General features: G+C 41.1%; 1 long non-coding RNA gene across 1 annotated transcript in view; it reads left to right on the top strand.

Annotated features, from left to right (window-relative positions):
- LOC146397059 (uncharacterized) overlaps positions 1–21,744 on the top strand; it is a 510,989-nt gene that overhangs the window by 125,463 nt on the left and 363,782 nt on the right. The window lies entirely within an intron of this gene.

The raw sequence follows: 21,744 nt of genomic DNA, 5'->3' as shown, positions 1-21,744 counted from the left end.
AAAAGATGACTGTTAATTAATGAAAATCAGATATCTTGAGTTAATGAACTCAGCCCTCTTCTAGGTATGGGAAGAGGCAAGAGTCTGGGTTTACTGAAATCATTCCTTTTGATGTGTAGCTCAGCATCTCTGGGGCCAGTATCCTGTGCTTTCTTATCCTGAGTCTCCTTAGGATGCACTCTCTGAGTGGCTGTAGCAGTTGACTGCTAGATAGCCGGCATCCTGTTTCCATCCTGAGTTCCTTCATGGCTCACCTTTGGGGAGGCTGTAATGTGATGGCTTGATGGCTGCAACATCCTTTGTTTACTGATCCAGCAGGCAATATTTTTTATTCACAATCCTAAAAGACTCCACTCAAAGACTGCCCATCTGTCCCTCTTGGATCCCTAATCTCTGGCCCCTCTTCCCACCAGTCTGTGATGCTCACTGCACTAGCCAATGAGCCAATAAATTTCCTATCACTAGGAGTCAAGGATTAGATGTTGATCAATCTGTGTCCCCCACTAGATTTGGGAGCACCTTGAAGAGGGCCTAACAACTCCCTGCTATCTGTCTGGTTTCCCAAATGCTGTTGTGGAAAGGAACGTAATGTCTTTTCCATCAAAGGAAATCTTGGTTACTTCATTTTGCTCTGGTTTCAGCTGAAATGCCTTCCTGTGACCCCCCTCCACTTCCCTCTTCTCCCAGTAACAATTTGTTTCAAATGAGCCAACTGAGAAGAATGTGCACCCTGAATGGACCAATGGGAAGGGGACTGGTACATCACTTGCATTAGGGATAAATAGGGAGGGTCTTTTCTTCTGTGCCTCTGCTTTTTGAGTACCCACGCCCTTCTGCAGAAGTAAAGAGCCCTATTGAGATCTCCCCGTGTTCATGTGTCTCATTTTTGGACACTGACATCCAAGACATGTCCCCAACACTGTAAAATGAGCATATTTTCTTATTTACATAGAACCCACCCAGCTCTTTCCCCAAATGATCACATTATGCACCAAATTTAAACTCTGGTGCCTTAATGCGAGGAAGAATGACCAATGGAAAAAAGCCACAATAGAAAGCATTGCTGGCCATGCTTAAGGTCTTGAAATCAGCAAACTATGGCCAGTGGGCCAAACTTAGTCCTATGAATGTTTTTGTAAATTTAGTTTTTTGGGAATGTGGCCACACCCATTTATTTATGTCTTGTTTCCTGGCTGCTTTCACACTACAATAGCAGGATTGAGTAGCTGAAATAGAGATCATACAGCCTGCAAAGCCTATTTACTGTTTAGCTCCTTACAGAAATAAGTCAGCAGACTTCTATTTTAAGTGTTGGTGCCGTTGCTTGCCAGCATTGTATGGAAGCAAGGAACACTTTATCAATAGAAATGTCAAGTGACTCCTTGTAATTTTGATGCAGATCTCTAGAGGTTGTAAATAATCTACTTCTTTTGAGGATAAAAGTGACTTCTGTTTCTCAAAGTTTACACTGTTCAGGGTCAGGCTGGCTTCTACTGGCTTAGTTTCTGCCCAATTTCATGTTTATTTGTGAGCCCTGCTCTTTTCTCAGGACTTCAACATTCACCATGGAAGCACTGTCTTTTGTGTATATTTGATACCCTCCAGGTGGTTCTGGTTTGGGGGGGGGGGTGTTCCATCCATGGAGTTGTTTTGCCAAGAAAAGACTTCGTCCAAGGGCTTCATTTCTTGTCTACTATCACTCAACCCAGTCACCATTTATGAAATTCTTTTTGCAGCTTACTGCAACATCTAGGTCTTCTTGTTTTTCATTTTGTTTATAATTATAAATGCAAGGTATAGATTTTGTAGAAAAATTTTAAATACAGAAAAGTATTTAAAAGAAAATTGGCTATATAGATGGAATTTAGTTATTGTATACTGTTTATATGTATATGAATATGTTTCTTCATCACAAATGGAATAGTATTCAAATAATACATAAATATGTAAGGTTAAAAAAAAATAAAATGGGCAAAGAACCTGACTAGATATTTTTCCAAAGAAGCCATACAAATGGCCACCAGATCTAAGAAAAGGTGTTCAACTTCACTTAGCAGTGAAATGCAAATCAAAACCTCAGTGAGATATCACTTCACACCTCTTACAATGGCATTGATCAAAAAGACAAAAGATAATGCATAAGAGGATGTGGAGAGAAGGGAATCCTAGCATACTGTTGGTGGGAATGTAAACTTGTAAAGCCTCTGTGAAAAAAATTATAAATAAAACTGTCATGTGATCCAGAAAAAAAAAAAAGAAAATTGGCATGTCTTATAGCCATTCCTTTTCTTAAGATATTAAAATTGTTACCATGGTGAAGATTCATTGTACAGGCTTTTCTATTTTGCTATTTTAAGCACATTCCCATATTAAACATTTTGGTAAAATAATTTTTAGTAAATGCATTCAATTCTATTTAATGGGTATGCTAAACTATTTCCTTAGTATATTCAGATTTCTCTTCTTTGCTCTATTAAATAATCTCATAATTAATATTTACGTGTGACTCTCTGCCTTCATTTGTGTTCTTTAGAATAAGAATTACTTGGTCAGATAATGGGAATCTTACCATCACTTGTTATTGCCAAATTGCTTTCCTATAAGTATATTTCAGTTTATATTTCCTTAGTCCTTATGATTTTTCACATCTGCTAACAGGTTTTAAAATGTTAATTCTGTTTTAATTCACATTTATTTGAACTGATAATACTGAACATCTGTTTATTGTTAGCTACTCATTTCTATTCCACTTGCTATAGTAGATCCACCATAACTTGTTCCTCAACCCTTAAAGTCAAGGTGACCAGGTTTCAAGCCTGGCTCAAACATTTTCCAACTGTGTAACCCTGGAGAGTAGTTTGTCTTTCCAAGTCTCAGTTTTCTTATCCGTAAAATGGAAATGGTTATATGGATGTCACAATCTTGTCCTGATGCTCAAGAGTGCCAAGCACCATGTCTTGTCTTTCAGGCACATGTAGGTACTGGAAAAATTCGGCAGGGGCATTGTGAAAGTTGAGAGAGGTCCACTGATCCTCTATGTAGATTTTCTCATGTCTTTGGTCAGTTTAAGTTGGTAACTTTTTGTTTTCAGTAAGCATGCAAAAGTTACAAACAAAACAAATAACAATTATTGAAGTAAACTATCATAATTGCATGTAGTAATGAAAAAGACCAACCTGCAGATGTGAGGATGTGTTACATGCACAGATGGTGTGTCAGGCACCAGAAGAGAGAGAGAGGAATGGAGGCTGCTACCCACTCCCCAATAATTTAGGAAAGTGCCAAGGTGAGGACACAACAGCTGGCCCCTGCTGCTGCCCCCTCCTTTCTTGCCTGATTCAAGCATCACCATTGGTCTTGGCCATTACACCTTGTTCTCCTCTCTCTCTGTTCCCCGATGATGGCAGCTCTTCCTTATTCTCCAAAGCATCAGTTCCACAAGGCTATGTGTAATACAATGTAAACATAAAGGAAATGGAAAGAGTGGTCATGGTGCTTGAAAGCACATAAAATAACTTAACATTGAATAGATGTCATTAAAACTTGTTGAAACTAAAAGCTGGTTCTTGGAAAAGATCAACAAAATTAATAAATGCTTAGCCAGACTTATCAAGAAAAAAGAGTGGACTCAACTCAATAAAATTAGAAATGAAAAAAGAAATTACAGGGGACATCACAGAAATGCAAAGGATCATAAGCGACTACTGCGTGCAACTATATGCCAATAAAATGGACAACCTAGAAGAAATGGACAAATTCCTAGAAAAGTACAATCTTCCAAGACTAACCAAGATTAAATAGAAAAGATGAATGGACCAATCACAAGTAATGAAATTGAAACTGTGATTAAAAAACTTCCAACAAACAGGAGTTCCCATCGTGGCGCAGTGGTTAACGAATCCGACTAGGAACCATGAGGTTGCGGGTTCGATCCCTGCCCTTGCTCAGTGGGTTAACGATCCGGCGTTGCCGTGAGCTGTGGTGTAGGTTGTAGACGCGGCTCGGATCCCGCGTTGCTGTGGCTCTGGCGTAGGCCAGTGGCTACAGCTCCGATTAGACCCCTAGCCTGGGAACCTCCATATGCTGCGGGAGCGGCCCAAAGAAATAGCAAAAAGACAAAAAACAAAAAAACAAAACAAAAAAACTTCCAACAAACAGAAGCCCAGGTACCAGGTGGCTTCACCAGTGAATTCTATCAAATATTTAGAGAAGAGCTAACACCTATCCTTCTGAAACTATTCTAAAAACTTGCAGAGGAAGAAACACTCCCCTAACTCATTCTATGAGGCCACTATCACCCTGATACCAAAACAAAACAAAGATACCACACAAAAAAAGAAAATTACAGGCCAATTTAATTTCACTGATGAATGTAGATGCAAAAATCCTCACCACATTAACAAACTGAAGAATAAAAACCATATGATCCTCTCTATAGACACGGAAAAAGCCTTTGACATTTCTGATAAAAACCCTTTATAAAGTGGGCATAGAGGGAACCTACCTCAACATAATAAAGGCCATATATGACAAACCTACAGCTAACATCATTCTCAGTGGTGAAAAGCTGGAAGAATTCCTGCTGAGATGAGGAACAAGACAAGGATGTTTGCTCTCACCCCTACTATTCAACATAGTTTTGGAAGTCCTAGGCATGGCAATCAGAGCAGAAAAATAAAAGGAATCCAAATTGGAAAGGAAGAAGTAAAATTGTCACTATTTGCAGATGACATGATACTACACCTAGAAAATCCTAAAGACGCTACCAGGAAACTGTTAGAGCTCATCCATGAATTTAGCAAAGTCACAGGATACAAAATTAATACACAGAAATCAACAGCATTTCTATATACTAACAATGAAATATCAGAAAGAAATTAAAGAAACAGTCCTATTTACCACCACATCAAAAAGAATAAAATACTTAGGAATAAACCTACCTAAAGAGGAAAAGGACCTGTACTCTGAAAATTCTAAGACACTGATGAAAGGAATCAATGATGATACAAACAGGAGGAAAGACGTACCATGCTCCTGGATTGGAAGAATCAATGTTATAAAAATGACTATACTACCCAAGGCAATTGACAGATTCAGTGCAATCCTTATCAAATTACCAAGGATATTTTTCACAGAACTAGAACAAAATACTTTTAAAGTTTGTTTGAAGCACAAAAGACCAAGAATAGCCAAGGCCATCCTGAGAAAGAAAAATGGAGCTGGAGGAATCAGGCTTCCTGACTTCAGACTATACTACAAAGCAATAACCATATGGTACTGGTACAAAGACAGAAATATAGATCAGTGGAACAGGATAGAAAGCCCAGAACTAAACCCTTGCACCTACACTCAGCTAATCTATGACAAGGAAGGCAAAAATATACAATGGAGGAAAGACAGACTATTTAGTAAGTGGTGCTGGGAAAACTGGACAGCCACATGTAAAAGAAGGAAATTAGAACACTCCCTAACACCATACACAAAAATAAACTCAAAATGGATTAAAGATCTAAATATAAGACCAGAGACTGTAAAACTCTTAGAAGAAAACTGGCTGAATACTTTCCAGCATAAACCAAGGCAATGTCTTCTCAGATCCACCTCCTAGAGTAATGATAATAAAAACAAAAATAAACAAATGGGACTTTATTAAACTAAAAAGTTTCTGAACATCAAAGGAAACCCTAAACAAAATGAAAAGACAACCCACAGAATGGGAGAAAATATTTGCAAATGAAGCAACTGACAAAGAATTAACCTATAAAATTTATAAACACCTTCTGCAGCTCAATACCAAAAAAATAAACAACCTCATCAAAAAAATGGGCAGAAGTGGAGTTCCCATCATGGCTTAGTGGTTAACAAATCCAACTAGGAACCATGAGGTTGTGGGTTCAATCCCTGGCCTTGCTCAGTGGGTTAAGGATCTGGTGGTGCCATGACCTGTGGTGTAGGTTGCAGGTGCAGCTTGGATGTGGCATTGCTGTGGCTCTGGTGTAGGCTGGTGGTTACAGCTCCAATTAGATCTCTAGCCTGGAAACCTCCATATGCTGTGGGAGTGGCCCTAGAAAAGGAAAAAAGAAAAAAAAAAGAAAAAAAAATGGGCAGAAGATCTAAACAGACAGCTCCAAAGATGACATACAGATGGCCAAAAAACACATGAAGAGATGTTCAACGTCATTAATTATTAGAGAAATGCAAATCAAAACCACTATGAGGTACCACCTTACACCTGCCAGAATGGCCATCAGCAGAAAAAGTCTACAAACAATAAATGCTGGAGAGGGTTTGGAGAAAAGGGAATCCTATTAAACTGTTGTTGGGAATGTAAATTGGTGCAACCACTGTGGAAAACATTATGGAGATTCCTCAGAAAACTAAAAATAGAATTATCATTTGATTCAGCAATCCCACTCCTGGGCATCAATCCAGAGAAAACCATGACTCAAAAAGATATATGTACTCCAACGTTCATTGCAGAACTATATACAATAGCCAAGACGTGGAAATAACCTAAATGTCCATTAACTGAGGAGTCAATAAAGAAGGTGGTGCATATACACAATGGAATATTACTCAGCCATTAAGAGGAAAGAAACAACAACATTTGTAGCAATGTGGGTGGACCTAGAAATTATTATGCTAAGTGAAGTTAGCCAGACAGTGAGACACCAACATCATATGATATCATTTACATGTGGAATCTAAAAGGACACAATGATCTTTGCAGAACAGAGACTGACTCACAGACTTGGAAAAACTTATTGTTTCCAAAGGAGACAGGTTGGGGGGTTGGGGGGTTGTGCCTGGGGTTCGGGATGTATGCTATAAAATTTGGTTGTGATGATTGTTGTACAACAATAAATGTAATAAAATTCATTGAGTAATTAATAAAAAATTCCTGGTGCATCCTTGGTTCCTGGGAATTTTTCTGACTTTTCCAGTTGTTGATGGGTTCCTTTTTCTTTTCTTCTAGAGTAGGATTCTTAACTAGGCCCTGTTGACATTAAGGGGTGGTGAGGCAGAATATTAACTCAGGTAGTTAGTGTAGGAGCATGGGCTCTGATACTTTCTTTGGATATGGATATTGATTAACCTTTGTGGCTTAAGGGCTCCAGGGAGTAACACCTCCACAGGCCTTGTTTTATTATAGGAAATGCTCATTCCCCACAGGCTTTGTTTACTGTAGGAAATGTGAATCTCTAGCCTAGTCCTCAACTGATAAAAAAGAAATGAGAGGAATGGTGACTTAATCTAAGGAAAGAAAAGGACAAAAAAACCCATAAAACTTACAAGGGTCATTTCCAACCCTAAAAGCTCTATTGGACAAGGAATGATGTAGGTAATTAAACAAGATCAATGGGGAAAAACCACATCTTTCTGGACTCCTCCTCACCTTTAAGATATAAAAATCTCTAAAAGACAATAGAAAAAGGAGGGTGCCTCTTCTCCCCTCTCCCAGCTGTCCTGGGAGCTATTTGCTTTTCTTTAATAAAGACTTGGCTTGCTTGCTGCCTGTATGTTCACGGATCTCATTCTTAGACTGCCGTGAACAAGAACCTGGATTCTGGTACCATCTTCCGGTATCAGTGGGATAACCCCTTGTCCTGGGAGCTGACCAGTGCATGGTAGGATGTTTAGCAGCATCCCTGGCTTCCACCCACTAGATGATAGTTGTACCTCTCCTCCAAGCTGTGACAAGTAAAAAATGTCTTCAGATATTGGCAAATGTCCCCTGGGAGTCAAATCCTACCTGGTTAAGAGTGACTCTTCTGGAATTATCTTCCCTTATATACTTCTTTTCTCATTCTTGGGTCCCTAGACTCCTTACTCCTTCCAGTACCAAAAGAAGACTCAAAAATTCTTAATACTTCATTATGTAGAGCAGTTTAATTTCTAACCTTGATCTCAGATTAGGCTCCTTCTTTGACTTCGTGGATTGAAAGAGACTTCACTGAAGTGTTCATTTTGACTAAACACAAAAGCCATCTGTTGAACCTCTATCCTTAGCAAAGACTGTAGGCTTTGAAACTATAGTTCTTTCTTTATTTTAGACCAAATTAATGATGAAAGGACCTTATCTACCATGCCATGATCATGGGAGTGCGTGCGTGTGTGTCTGTGTGTGTCTGTGTATGTTTCTTTCTATTCTTCCTCCTCCTCCTCCTTCCTTGCTATTAAATGGAAATATTGACTTAGAGGCTACTGAGGGTCTTTCCAGTAACTTTGTGCTCTAACTGAAATTCAAATTTTGGTTTGGATTTTTGCTATTTCAGGAGCATTTACTCAGCATATAATGGTCTTCTGTACCTAAAATCCCATACTCTTATAACTTGGGCTATTTCCTCTTCTGAAGTTCTAGCTGCATCTGATATACTTCAGCTATAGGTCTCTGTGGGTCTTCCTTTCATGGGCTCCCAAGCAGAGAATGGTGTCGATAGTTTGTCTGTTTGCCTGCTTGGGAGCCTAGAATTCATTTCTCCATGCACATTTCTGTATTTGCTTAATGCATTTCTGCTGGCAGGAACAATGAAAAACTTAAAAGTTCTGAACTTCAAAAAGTGTATTTTTGGAGTCAGTTCCATGAAAGGGAGGGAAGGCTGGGCAGGTAGTCAAAGCTGCAGGATGCTTCTTGACAATGAGCAGTCTCTCTTTCTTTGTCCTGCCTGAGTTTCAGTAGCTGGAGCAGGGCTGCCCCAGCAGTTCCCTGGGAGAGACCTTACAGCATCAAGTACACAGCAGGTTTGGGTAGCATTTTCCAATTCACTTGTTATTTGTTCCCTTTCTCACTCTCAACACTATTATTCCCACTTACAAAGCTTTCTCCTGCATCATTATCATCCCATTTTTTTTTTTTTTTTTGGAAAGTGAATCTATGCATTATGGACTCAATTCTGCCATCTCCCCCAGATATTCTTAGAAGCAATAGGCTCGCTGACAGTCAGGGTGATGCTCTTTAGGAGATGTTGCGTTTTGTGAGCTGTCTGTGCCAAAGCACTCCTCTCCATTCCACCCCGAGGTTCTCATGGGCGGGAGGTACTCACTTAGCTTTTGTTCTCCTGTCCTTTTCTATAAAAATGCAGGCAAATGTACCTCCCTTTTCTTCCCTAGATAGTGAATAGGAGGAAGGCGATGTGTGTAAAAGTCAGAGAATTGAAGATGTTGAAATAGTGATGCTTTACTTTCTATTACTACTGTAGCTTCTTAAAATTAATTATGTGTGTGCTGGGCACCTGCTGCTGTGCTATCCTATTAATATGTACTATTTCATTGATTACTGTAATACTCTATCAAATTGGTTTTATTATTCTTATCCCTATTTTACAGATAAGGAAACTGAGGCTTAAGAAAATAAGTCTCAGCGTTCCCATTGTGGCTCAGCGGGTTAAGAACCTGACAGTGTCAGTGAGGATGCAGGTTTGATCCCTGGACTTGCTCAGTAGGTTAAGGATCTGGCATTGCTGCAGGCTCCCCCATAGGTCACAGATGTGGCTTGGATCCTGAGTTGCTGAGGCTGTGGTGTAGGCCTGCAACTGCAGCTCTGATTTTACCCCTTGCCTGGGAACGTCTGTATGCCACAGGTGTGGCTATAAAAACAAAGGAAAAAAAAAGAAAAAAAGAAAATGGTTTTAAAAAAAGAAAGTCAGTCTCATACCTACAATGAACTACTCTTCAGCAAAAAAAAGGGTGGCTCCACATCTGACATTTGCTAAGCCATAGATGATGAATGAGTCTCAAAAACATGATGCTAAATGAGAGAGGCCAGACACAAGAGACATTGTATGGTATGATTTCATTTATGTCAGGTGTTCAGAGAGGGCAGATGTTTAGAGACAGAAAAGCACGGTTGCCTGGAGCTGAGAGTGGGGATGGGGATTAAGAATAAGTGAACATAAAGGCTCTTATTGGAGAGATGAGTGTCCTAGAACTGTTGTGTGGTGACAGCTGCAGCACTGGGTAAGTTACTAAGTCACTGATTGGTGCACTTGAAATGTGTGAATTTATGGTACGTACCCTGTAATTCAATAAAACTGTGAAGAGCAAAAAGAAAGGGAAAAAATGAGGGGAGCAAGGGGGGAAGAAGAAAAGAAGCCTCACAGGAAGAAGTTAAACCCAAATGTGAACCCACGTCTGTTTCCGAGGCTCTCGTCCTAAGCACGGTATCTTGTTTTTCCTGTTCCATCTTCTTTCCTCTTCTAGTCCCCTTTCCCTTTTTCATTTCTTTCCTTTCCTTCCTAAGCCTGAAGGTCTTCTGCCTGGTGTCCACCTGATCCTGCACACCATGAGATAGGAACCCCCTTAACTAGGGTTTGAGTGGCCGGTGCTATTTTGCATTAGTATTCTGGAGTTCTTGACTCAGTCCCTCTGAATTATATTTTGCTGTGGTTCTAGCCTGGTTTATTCCGTGGACTTGCCAGGTATATTTTGGCTTCCCAGGCTTGTCATTTGGCAGTCACTGAGATGTGGGGTGTTTTTGCTTTCTGCCTCCATCTGCCTTTGGCTATTCAGTGCGACCACCTGGATCGTGGGGCATGGATGTGGCCCCGGCAATCTTGGCCAGGGCCTCTGTGTGACTGGCCCAGGGCTTTTAGAGAAAGGCATTCACTAATTCATCTCTTTAGTTAACTCTCACTCCTTGTTTACATTTACCTTTTTCCTTCAGTGGAGCTTACACATACTTCTTTCAACTGGATTATAGACTAATCTAGGCAAATGCAGATTTCAGTATAAGTAGGTTGTTCATAGAGTCCATTTCTTCTGTAATGATCAAGTTACTAAAGTTGAAGTATATTAAATCCGGTACCTAAAATGATAAACTAAAATAATGAACACTCTTTAGAGGTCCTACAGATTCCACATTCTGTCTATTGGTCAGGAATCACCTGGCTTTGAATGACTACAAACTCAACCTGTAAATGCACTAAGCATGAAAGAAAATTTATTGGCTCATGTAACTGGAAGGTCCTGAAGCACATCTACTTCAGGAATAGCTGCATCTAGGGGCTTGAATAATGTTATTGTGGCTGGTCTCTATCCTTAAGCACCCTGCTTTTCTTGATGTTGCCTTTATTCAAATACAGGCATTTCCTTCATGCTTAAAAAAAGAAGTCAGAAATTTCTTATGTCCTTTTTCGAAGGAAGTTTGAAATAGTCTGAGGTCAAATGATCAGTCTTTTAAATATACATCTCCCTTTTTTATTGCCAGTTCCTAAACGAAGATTCTGAAAACAGAAAGGGGTCTTGGGCATTACTGAGACTAAATCCCTCAGAGAAAGTCTAGAAGCAGAGATGATATGAGCTGCTCAGAGTAATTATTAAATCAGTAGCAGACCCCAGGACTCTTTATTTTGGTGATGTTTGCTTCTGATGGCCAATGTAGGCCACAGATGTGCTCGTTGTAGAGCATGAGAAAATAGGCAACCAGTTCTGACTGCATCTTTAATCTAAGACCAAATCATGTATTGGAATCAAATCATGTGTATGCAAAGCTTTGAAACTGCCGCTTGGAACTGAGCCCCTGCAGTCTGGTCCTGGAGAGCGAGTTCAGCCACCTTTAGAGACATTCATCATGTCAGCCTTCAGCGCTGGAGCTCAGCCTTGGAAAGAGTTGTGGCTTTGCCAATGTAACTGATTCTCAAGTAACACTCTTGGACTGAAGAGCATTTGTAGAAAATGGCTAATGTCCGGATCAGGATTGATGTTCCCTAACATGACTGAAAATGTCACCCTGTGAATGTTGTGTGGCTTTTGCTGTTGGCACCAGCAATCTAACTTGTTGTAGCATTGATTTTTGACAGTGCTTTTTTTTTTTTTTTTTTTTTTTTTTTTTAAATCTCTGAGCTATCCCTTCCTTTTTTCCTTCCTTCCCTTCCCTTTTCTTTTAGGGCTGCACCCATGGAATATGGAAGTTCCCTGGCTTGGGATTGAATTGGAGCTACAGCTGCCAGCCTACACCACAGCCACAGCCACAGCAATGCAGGATCTGAGCCCTGTCTGCAACCTACACAACAGCTCATGTCAATGCCAGATCCTTAACCCAAAGAGCAAGGCCAGGGATCGAACCTGAAACCTCATGGATACTAATAGGATGCATTTCTGCTGCTTCACAATGGGAATTCCCTAAGCTATCCATTTCTAAAGGGATGTGGCTATCCACCCACCACATCTTATTTGTCAAGCTCTTCCTAGGAAATTTGAAAGGAATTTTCTTCTTCTGGGGTGGGGGGATCCTGATAAATTTTCAAACCTGTTGAATCTAGATCGTCAGTATTCTAGCCTAACTTTAATTGTGTATGTCTTGGAGGCAACATTTATTTTCTATACCACTTCTGCTGCATTTGGACTTATTGTTGGTCTCTTCCTGTGAAACCACAAGGTCAAATTGAAGTGAGAAGAGATAGGGAGTCTGGATTTCTTGGCAACATGTATGATGATAGCAGTAATTTTCTTTCTTTCTTTTTTTTTCTCTTTTTGCCTTTTCTAGGGCCATGCCTGTGGCATATGGAGGTTCCCAGGCCAGGGGTCCAATTGGAGCCATAGCTGCCGGCCTACACCAGAGCCACAGCAACTCAGGATCCGAGCTGCATCTGCAACCTACACCACAGCTCACAGCAATGCCGGATCCTTAACCCGCCGAGCAAGGCCAGGGATCGAACCCTCAACCTCATGGTTCTTAGTCGGATTCGTTAAACACTGTGCCACTATGGCCACAATGGGAACTCCAATATAGCAGTAATTTTCTGATTGGTATAGAGCAGTGCTGCAGAACACACCAGGCATTCTTCCCAGAATGCCATATCCAGGCTTTGGGAAAAGTCCTTGATTCTCCTTCACTCTAGCCCCTCTTAAATTTTATCGGTTGCATAATAGATAAGCCCCAGCAAGACTATTTTCTCTAAGCAGCATATGCAGCAATGAAAGCAAAAAATTGGTACTTGATAGTTTTTTCTTTTTAATGCGCAGATCCATTTCGGTTACTCCATTTATGAGCTATTTAAACGATAGTGTGATGCTCCTATTTACTGTGGCTAAAATTAAGGCACGTTTTGGTGCCAAACACCAATATACTACATTCTTGTCTCTTAGCCAAGCTGGTCTTGACTCCTATGGAATGGTCTTTCTGTGTTGGCTTCAGTCCCAGAGGCCAATGCATCTGGAAGGTACAGAATAGAGCCTGCCAATAAATTGGGCTATGACTAGTTTATTTTGGACTTTGATTTATGGGCTTTCTGTTATAGCATCATGGTATATTAAAAAGATCTCCTTGATGTCTTCTGGGGGCTGGATTTCCAGGTGGTTTACAAGTTCACTGCTCCTCTATCAAGGATACTGGGCTTGACCTATGGCCAAATGGAGCCAGAAGTTGGGGATACATGTGATGAAAGCATATCCTTTAAAAACAAACAAAAAGCTGTGGCTTTCTTTCTGTGGTATGTGGAGAGTGAACACATCCAGTTTTTCTTAACTAAGCCATTGGCCATGGCCCCGGGCCTTGCTCTCAGCAGTGCTGACGTGGAAAGAGCTGGAGGTGCAGTCATGCTGCTCCAGATGCAGGAGATTCTTTTGGAGGTCCCAGAACCAAAACCTGTTGACATGCTAAGCTTTGCGCTGTTTCATATCGTGTGCTAAAAGGGTGTTCTTTGAAGGAATAACCTTGAAAATTAATAGCGCTATCCCCCTTCGGCAATCGTTTTCTTAGAAATGTCACTCTTCCCGTTTGTTTAAACGATACTGCACTTTTAATGATAAAAGGCACCAAGCCATCCAAAAAAAAAAAAAAAAAGTGAATAAAGCAATGCTTAAAAAAGCAATGATCAGCGATCAGCTTGAAGAGACTTTTCTCCATTGATGTGATGGCTTTTCCTGGAGTCTGGAGAAGATGTAATTTGCAAGAAGGATGGGTTCCCGGCCAGGAGCTCCCTCAGAGAAACCCTCATCTGCATGGGATGCTCCAGGCTACTGGGAGATAAGAAGGAGGACCTGCATCTTGAGGATGGTCTAAACCTCATGCTGGATGGACTAGCGTCTCTTTGTTACCTGGGGACTTGGACAGTGCCGTAGAGGGCTGCAGAAGCTAGTCCACTGGTCTGTAAATCCCCCTGGGCTTCTGTTTTAGGGGAGTGCATGGCTAAGGATTTGGGAAGACTGCTTTCTCTTTGCCAAGGCCTGGATTCATGAATGGGTTCTCTTAAAAAGGTGGTGATTGAAAGGTTCACAACTGAGAGACCAGAGGTCAGGAGGGCTTTTATTTTTTAAAAACTCTTTTATACTTCTGTGGCTTTATTTTTGTTTAAAAAGTAAGACATGTTCATTATAGAAAAATTAAAAATTCCAGATAAGGAAAAAAGAAAAAGATTTAAAAATGTAATTCAATTACAAAGAAATAGACAATAAATAAATAAATAAAAAAAGGAGTTCCTGTTGTGGCTCAGTGGTTAACAAATCCGACTAGGAACCATGAGGTTGCAGGTTCGATCCCTGGCCTTGCTCAGTGGGTTAAGGATCTGGAGTTGCCGTGAGCTGTGGTGTAGGTTGCAGACCCGGTTCGGATCCCCTGTTGCTGTGGCTCTGGTGTAGGCTGGTGGTTACAGCTCCAATTAGATCCCTAGCCTGGGAACCTCCATATGCCTCAGGTGTGGCAAACAAACAAACAAACAAACAAAATAAAGGGTGTTTAGAAAGATAGAAGCCATGATGTTACCAAAGTTTCTTATTCAGTAACAGGAGGGCTTGCTTGCTTCCTTGCTTTCTCTCTCTCTTTATTTTCTTTTTAGGGCTGCATCTGCCACATATGGAAGTTCTGGGCTGGGGGTCAAATCAGAGCTATAGTTGGAGGCCAAAGCCATAGCCACAGCAATGCCAGGTCCAAGCTGCTTCAGTTGTTTACACCACAACCATGGCAACACTGGATCCAAGCTGCATCTGTGACCTGTGCAATGTTGTTTCCTTAACCCACTGAGCAAGGCCAGGGATCGAACCCGCAACCTCATGGTTCCTAGTCGGATTTGTTAACCACTGAGCCACAATGGGAACTCTATTTATTTATTTATTTATTTATTTATTTGTAATTGAGTGAGGCCAGAGATCAAACCTACATTCTCATGGACACTAGGTGGGTTCTTAACCTACTGAGCCACAAGAAGAAGCTGAGCCACAGCAAGAACTCCAGTAACAGGAGTGTTTTTAAACCAGCTTTTGTTTTTACTCAAAATGCCATTAAATAACAACTAGCTATTACTTGTACTGTTTTTTCAGCCCTTGGCTGCTAAGTGGTTAACTACTAGACCTTACTTCTGGTATCTGAGCAGAACCAGTGACCCATCCTATCTTAGGAAGGATGACAAAAATAGATTCATCCAAAATCAATCTCTGTGGACATGACCTGGCCTCTGTTCCTTCCCTTTGAGCTGACAGACTACTCTCTTTTATAGGAGATAAACAACCAGGATGACATTTGAGGCACCAAGGAGGTGGATTTTTTGATTGTCTAATGGAAATATTTCTGAGGGCAATCATGAGTATTCTCTTGATCTGGAAAGATATGAAGAGCAAAGAACACCTCATACTTGTGTTCCTGGCCCTTGTTATTATGTACATAAACCATTTCTGGGAGTAGAACGGCACCAGCCTTGAGAAACCATGCTCTCCCAGAGATTGGTTTATAAAATACTTGTTTTCTTTGGTTGAGGGAAGAACATTTAAATGGCAGTTGACTGAGACGATCAGGCTGTCACCAGTTCAACATCTCCGAAGTAGAAAGAACGTTTGGAAGCTGGGCTCTTTAAACTTTTTAAAATGTGAAGGGCAAATGCTTGATACTTGCACTTGATGAATTCACTGATTTTTTTTTTTTTCCCCCCTCAGCTCAATCCTATGGCTTCTCATCTGCTCCTAAACCGCGTGCAACTCTGCCCTTCAGCAATTGTTGCCTAAGCTCCGTACTTCCTCACTTAGGATCGTTTCACTCTTCAATTGGCATCTTTCTCTAGCACTGCCTGAGTTTTGTCTTGCTTCAGTGGGGGTTACTCCCTTTTCCTTTAACCCTTCTTGGATTAGGGTGGGATTTGGTATCGAGTTTAGAGAGAAATTAACTGATATGGAAACACCCAGGACACCAGAGCCAACCTAAAAAAGGGAAAGACTGGGTTTGAAAGGCACTGTGCGACCCACACACCTCTCTGGTTTATATTCTCGGGTCTCCCGTGGTGGGACCACCTCTTCTGTACATCAGCACCTGGGGTCTAGCACAGTTCCTAGAACACGGCAAACACTCCAGTTTGGTATGTAAACAAATGAGAGTTTGCAGTGCAGTGAAGGTAGCTGACCTGTGATAGCGAACAGCTCCTCAATCTCGAGCTGCCCCACAAAGACCAAGCAAGGCTGAGTGAGTGAGGAATGTGGTCCCGGCAGGGAAGTATATTACTACATGTTAACTACAGGTGAGACTACTCCAAACTTAGTGCCTTCACACAAGTTGTTTAGTTAATAAATCAGAGGGTTGAAAGTTCAGGAGTCCCGTCGTGGCTCAGCAGAAGCGAATCTGACTGCATCCATGTGGGCGCAGGTTCGATCCCTGGCCTCGCTCCATCAGTGGCTTAAGGATCCAGCATTGCTGTGAGCTGTGATGTAGGTGGCAGAGGCGGCTCAGATCTGGTATTGCTGTGGCTGTGGTGTTGGCCACTAGCTACATCTCCAATTCAATCCCTAGCCTAGGACCTCCATCAGCTACAGGTACATCCCTAAATAGACAAAAAAGAAAAAAAAAAAAAAAAAGAAAAAAAGTTCAAGTTAGTCTTAGCTGGGCAGGTCATATGGTCCTGGCTGAGCCCCCTCATGTGCTCAGTTTTCTTGGTTGCCATGGTGCAGAGGGATCAGTGGTGTCTCTGAAGTGCCAGGATGTAGGTTCAATTCCCAGCCTGGTGCAGTGGATTAAGGCTCCGACGTTGCTGCAGCTATGACATAGGTTGCAACTGTGGCTTGGATCTGATCCCTGGTCCAGGAACTCCATATGCTACAGGGTGGCCAGGAAAGAGAAGGAAAAAGAAAAAGGGGAAGTATGACTGGGTCACACCTGCTTGTTCATAGGGTGGTAGCAGGGTTCTGAGCGTGAGCAGGTGCTATAGTTTGAATGCTAGTGTCCTCCTGAAGAATTCATAAGCTGAAATTTTAATCCCCCAGATGTGATGGTATTAGGAGGTGGGGGCCTGGGGTAGGTGATTAGGTCGGGAAGGCAGAGTCCTCATGAATGGAATCAGTGCTCTTATAAAAGAGATGATCATAGATGGTAAGGGCACTGATTCCATTCATGAGGACTCTGCCCTCCTGACCTAATCACCTACCAGGAAGTGAGCTCTCACCAGACACTGAATCTGCCGACCCCTTGATCTCAGAATCCCCAACCTCCAGAACTGTGAGAAAGAAATGTTGGTTGGTTGAGCCAGCCAGTCAATGGTAGGATTATAGCAACCTGGATGGACCAAGACAGTGGGGAATGTGCCAGTCTCCTAAGAGCTAGGCTCAGAACAGGCTACTACATCAGTTCCAGCAGGTTCTATTAGCTGTCCCAGATTCAAAGGATGGAGGAAGACATTTCCTCTTGATGGGAGTAGCTGCAAAATTACTTTGCAAAGGGACGTGGATATACAAAGGAAAATAATTGTGATTATTGTTTTTAAAAGCAGCTTTATTAAAGTGTAATTAACATACCCACAAACAGCCCATATTTAAAATACACAATTTGATATGTTTCAACATTTCCACACGCCTGGAAACCATCGCCATAATCAAGATTATGGACATAACTGTCCCCTTGAAAAGTTTCCTATGCCTCTTTGTAATCCTTCCTCCTGCCCCTTCCCCCATCCAGATGACCACTGATTGGCTTTCGATTGGTTTTCATTTTCTAGAATTTTATATAGACACAATCCTGATATGCTTCCGATGAGCTTGCATTTTGTAGAATTTTATGTCATACTTTTATTTGCTTGCCTTTTTCCCTTAGCATACTTATTTATCCATATTGAATCATTTATCCATAGGGTATTCCTTTTTACTTGCAAGTGTTCATTTGTGTATATCTAAGTTGAGCCAGTTTATCACCTGTGGATGGATTGGGGTCGTTCTAGGTTTCGGCTACTACACATAAAGCTGCTCTGAATATTCATGCGTCAGTCTCTGCATGGAGACACACCTTCATTTTTCTTGGGCAAATTCCTAGGAGTGGAATGAATAGATCATAAAGTAGTTTTCTGGTTAAGTTTTTAAAGAGACTGCCACACTGTTTTCCAAAGTGGCTGCCCCATTTCATGTTTCCACCAGCAGTGTGTGAGGATTCTAATTCTCTAAGTTATAACTATCCCTTAGAACTGGTAGCCTTTTAAATTTTAGCTACTTTGACAGGTGTACATAGGTACCTCACTGAGGTTTCAATTTGAAGTTCCCTAATGATTACTTATGCTGAGCATCTTCTCATGTGCTGATTTTCCACTGGTGTCTCTTCTCCAGTGAAATATCTGTTCAAATCTTTTCCTTGTTTTTAAAAATGGTTTGTTTTCATAGTATTGACTTTGAAGAGTCATTTATTCTGGATTTAAGTCTCATTCCAGAGATATAATTTGCAACTATTGTCTCTCATTTTGTGGCTTTTCGTTCTCTTAACTGTGTCTTTTAAAGAGCAAAAGTTGGAATTCCCATAGTGGCTCAGCAGAATGAATCTGACTAGTAACCATGAGGTTGTGGGTTTCATCCCTGGCCTTGATCAGTGGGTTAAGGATGCAGCATTGCCATGAGCTGTGGTGTAGGTTGCAGACGTGGCTTTTATCCTGCGTTGCTGTGGTGTAGGTCAGCAGCTGTAGCTCCGATTCAACCCCTAGCCTGGGAACCTCCATATGCTGCTGGTGTGGCCCTAAAAAGCCAAAAGAAAAAAAAGAAAAGCAATTGATTTACCAATTTTTTCCTTTTATGGATTGTGCTTTTGGTGTTTTATCTAAAAACTTTTTTCTTAACCTGAAGTCACTAAGGCTTTCTCCTCTGTTTTCTTCTAGAAGTCATATAGTTTATAAAGTTTATAGTTTTAGGTACCACATGTATGTTGAATTTTTGTATATGTTGTGGAGGTATAGATTTCCAGTTGTTTCCATAATATTTGTTGCAGATATTGTACTTTCTCCATTGAATTGCTTTTGCATCTTTGTCAAAACCTCAGTTGTCCATATATGTTTGGGTTTGCTTATGCACTGTTTGGTTCCACTGACGAATTTGTCAGCTTGATGCTAATACAACACCATCTTGCTTAGAGTTTTCTAGTGAGGCTTGAAATCATGTCCCTTCCCTTCCTGGGAAAACTGAAGGGCTACAGCAAGGAAGGGAAAGGATGCTGAGCAAACAAAACCAAATTCGGTCTCCTATGATTTACATTCTAGTTCTAGAGCAACAGCTGTGCCTTTGCCAAGTGAGACTGCCTAACTTCAGCCACCCTGAGATCCTGTCTCTCATCCATTTCTCCATCGTAGTAAACGTTTTCTTGTCCCCGGGCATTGTGACTTCTTCAAAGAGGGAAGATTGTGTACATGGCTATCATGCTGCCCTACAGTGGAGCTGGGCTTGCACTGATTTTCAAACAGCCAAAGAGACAATCCACATCCCCAGTCTGCATTCATAGTGTGAACTCACTGGGACTAATAAAATGCCTCCTGAATATCAGTGTCATATTGACATTTAGATTTATGTGATGTGCGTGGAAAGAGTAGAACTGCAAGTGTCACCGAAACCTGGGTAGTTAGAACTGGCAGGCACCTGGGGAAACACCTCAGCCAGTGTGGCTTTAACGTGAAGTTTCTCCCCCCGCCTCCGTATGTGAGCATTTTATTCAGATAAAATCTGAGGCTTGTGTGGATTCGAGAACCTCTCATGATGATGTTCTGACAGTTTGGAAAAACCCCCTATCGAGTTCAGCCACTGTTATTTTGACAATTGAGGAAATTAAGGAAATAGAAGTGATTTCCTTGTTACATGGTAGAGCTAGAAAAAGAACCTGGGTCACTTGGACCCTTTTCCAATTTTGAGGTTTCTCCCCCTCTATCAGGCTAGACCTATGAGCACTGGAAGAGAAAGACTTGGAGTTCTTTAAAATATTACCGACATTTATGGAGGAATTACTGAGGTTTTCCCATTTGGGTCACCTAGTCTGAGCATCATGAGATGACGAGAAGCTTTCACGAGTAGAATTGTCTAGGCAAGTTGGATGTTTTTGACTTTGTTCCTTTGATTCCTCTTTGCAGAAGAAATCCACCCTTGTCCTCTGTGTTTAATAAAAAAAGGAAAGGGACTTGCCACTTATTTAGCACTTACTCTGAAGTTCTATAATCCTCAGGACAACCCTATAAAGTAGCTATTATGATTCCCATTTTATAGATGATGAAAGAGGCCTCCGAGAGAGGAAGAAAATTGCCCAAGTTTACACAGCTAGTAAGGATGGTACTTTTCAATCATCGTGGCTCTCTCTCTCTAATAAACATTTTCTACAGGTAAGCAAGGACACTTTAAAGATGCTGAGAATTCCAGTTGCTATTTACTTAATAGATGGTGGAGGCAAAGTAACTAGTAACAACAACAATGATAAAATAAGGAAAGGCCTAACCCGTCAGACCTTCAACAGGAGTGGGTGCTGGCTTCTAGAAACTTCCCTGGATTTCTAAGGATCCCTTCCCCCTTTCAGTTAAAGCAGGGATCTGTAGGGATCTGTGGGCCAAATTCAGTCTACCACCTGTTTTTATAAAGATGTATTGAAACACAGTCATATCCATTTGTCACCTATTGTCTATGGTGGCTCCTTTTGTGTTAGGATGGCAAATTGGAGTTGTTGGAGTGTTTATCATGGAGACTGTCTGGTTTGCAGAGTCTAACATTTACTATCTGGCACTTTGCAGAAAAGGTTTGCTGACCCATGGCCTAAAGGAACAGTTTGCAAACCATGTTCTCCAGAGACTTATTAGTTCACTGAAATGGAACTCAAAAGCCTCTTTGACTGGAGCGTGAGTGTCAGTTGACAAGGTTCTTGGGGCCCAATTTACTTCAAACAGAGCAGTTCTGCTTTCATCTTTATTATATATTGAGTTTTCGCAGTTTGAATCTGTGTTAGGTCAGGGTGATGGATGGACTGGGGGACATTAGGTTGGATTCCTGGAGAGTTCTATAAATGTTTGTCTAACTGCTGACCCCAGCAGGAAAATCCAGGTGTCTGTGAAAAGTAAATTTGAGCATTTGGTACTTAAAATTCTCCTGTCTACTGTAAAATTATATTTGAGAAGTTAGAAGCTTTCACGAGTAGAATTGTGTAGGATAGTTTACTTAGGGCAGATGTCCTCTGATGACCATAAAGTTTGGGTGGAAGATTGGTCTATAAAATAACCTCTCTTATCAGAACAGATATTTTGAAGGAACTATGTCTAGTCACTTATGATGGAACATGATGGGGGATAAAGTGATAAAAGGAATGTATATGTATATGCGTGACTGGGTCATGTTGCTGTACAGTAGAAGTTGACAGAACACTGTAAACCAACTATAATGGAAAAAATGAAAATCATTAAAAAAAAAAAAAAGAACAGGTATTTTGGTTGTGGAGCATTTTGACTGAGGATGCAAGAAGTGCCTGAGGCTTTTTACCACCTGCAAGGCAGTACCTACTTACCAGGAAAATACAAACTGTATTTTTTGACACTGTTTCCATGTCACTGAAACAAC

The sequence above is a fragment of the Sus scrofa genome, chromosome 14, assembly GCF_054392235.1.
Source record: "Sus scrofa isolate SSC_HxYL_T2T_F1_AM1 chromosome 14, Sscrofa_HxYL_maternal_Yorkshire_Landrace_v2.0, whole genome shotgun sequence".
Lineage (NCBI taxonomy): Eukaryota > Metazoa > Chordata > Mammalia > Artiodactyla > Suidae > Sus > Sus scrofa.
This window is presented reverse-complemented; position numbering and strand designations above follow the sequence as displayed.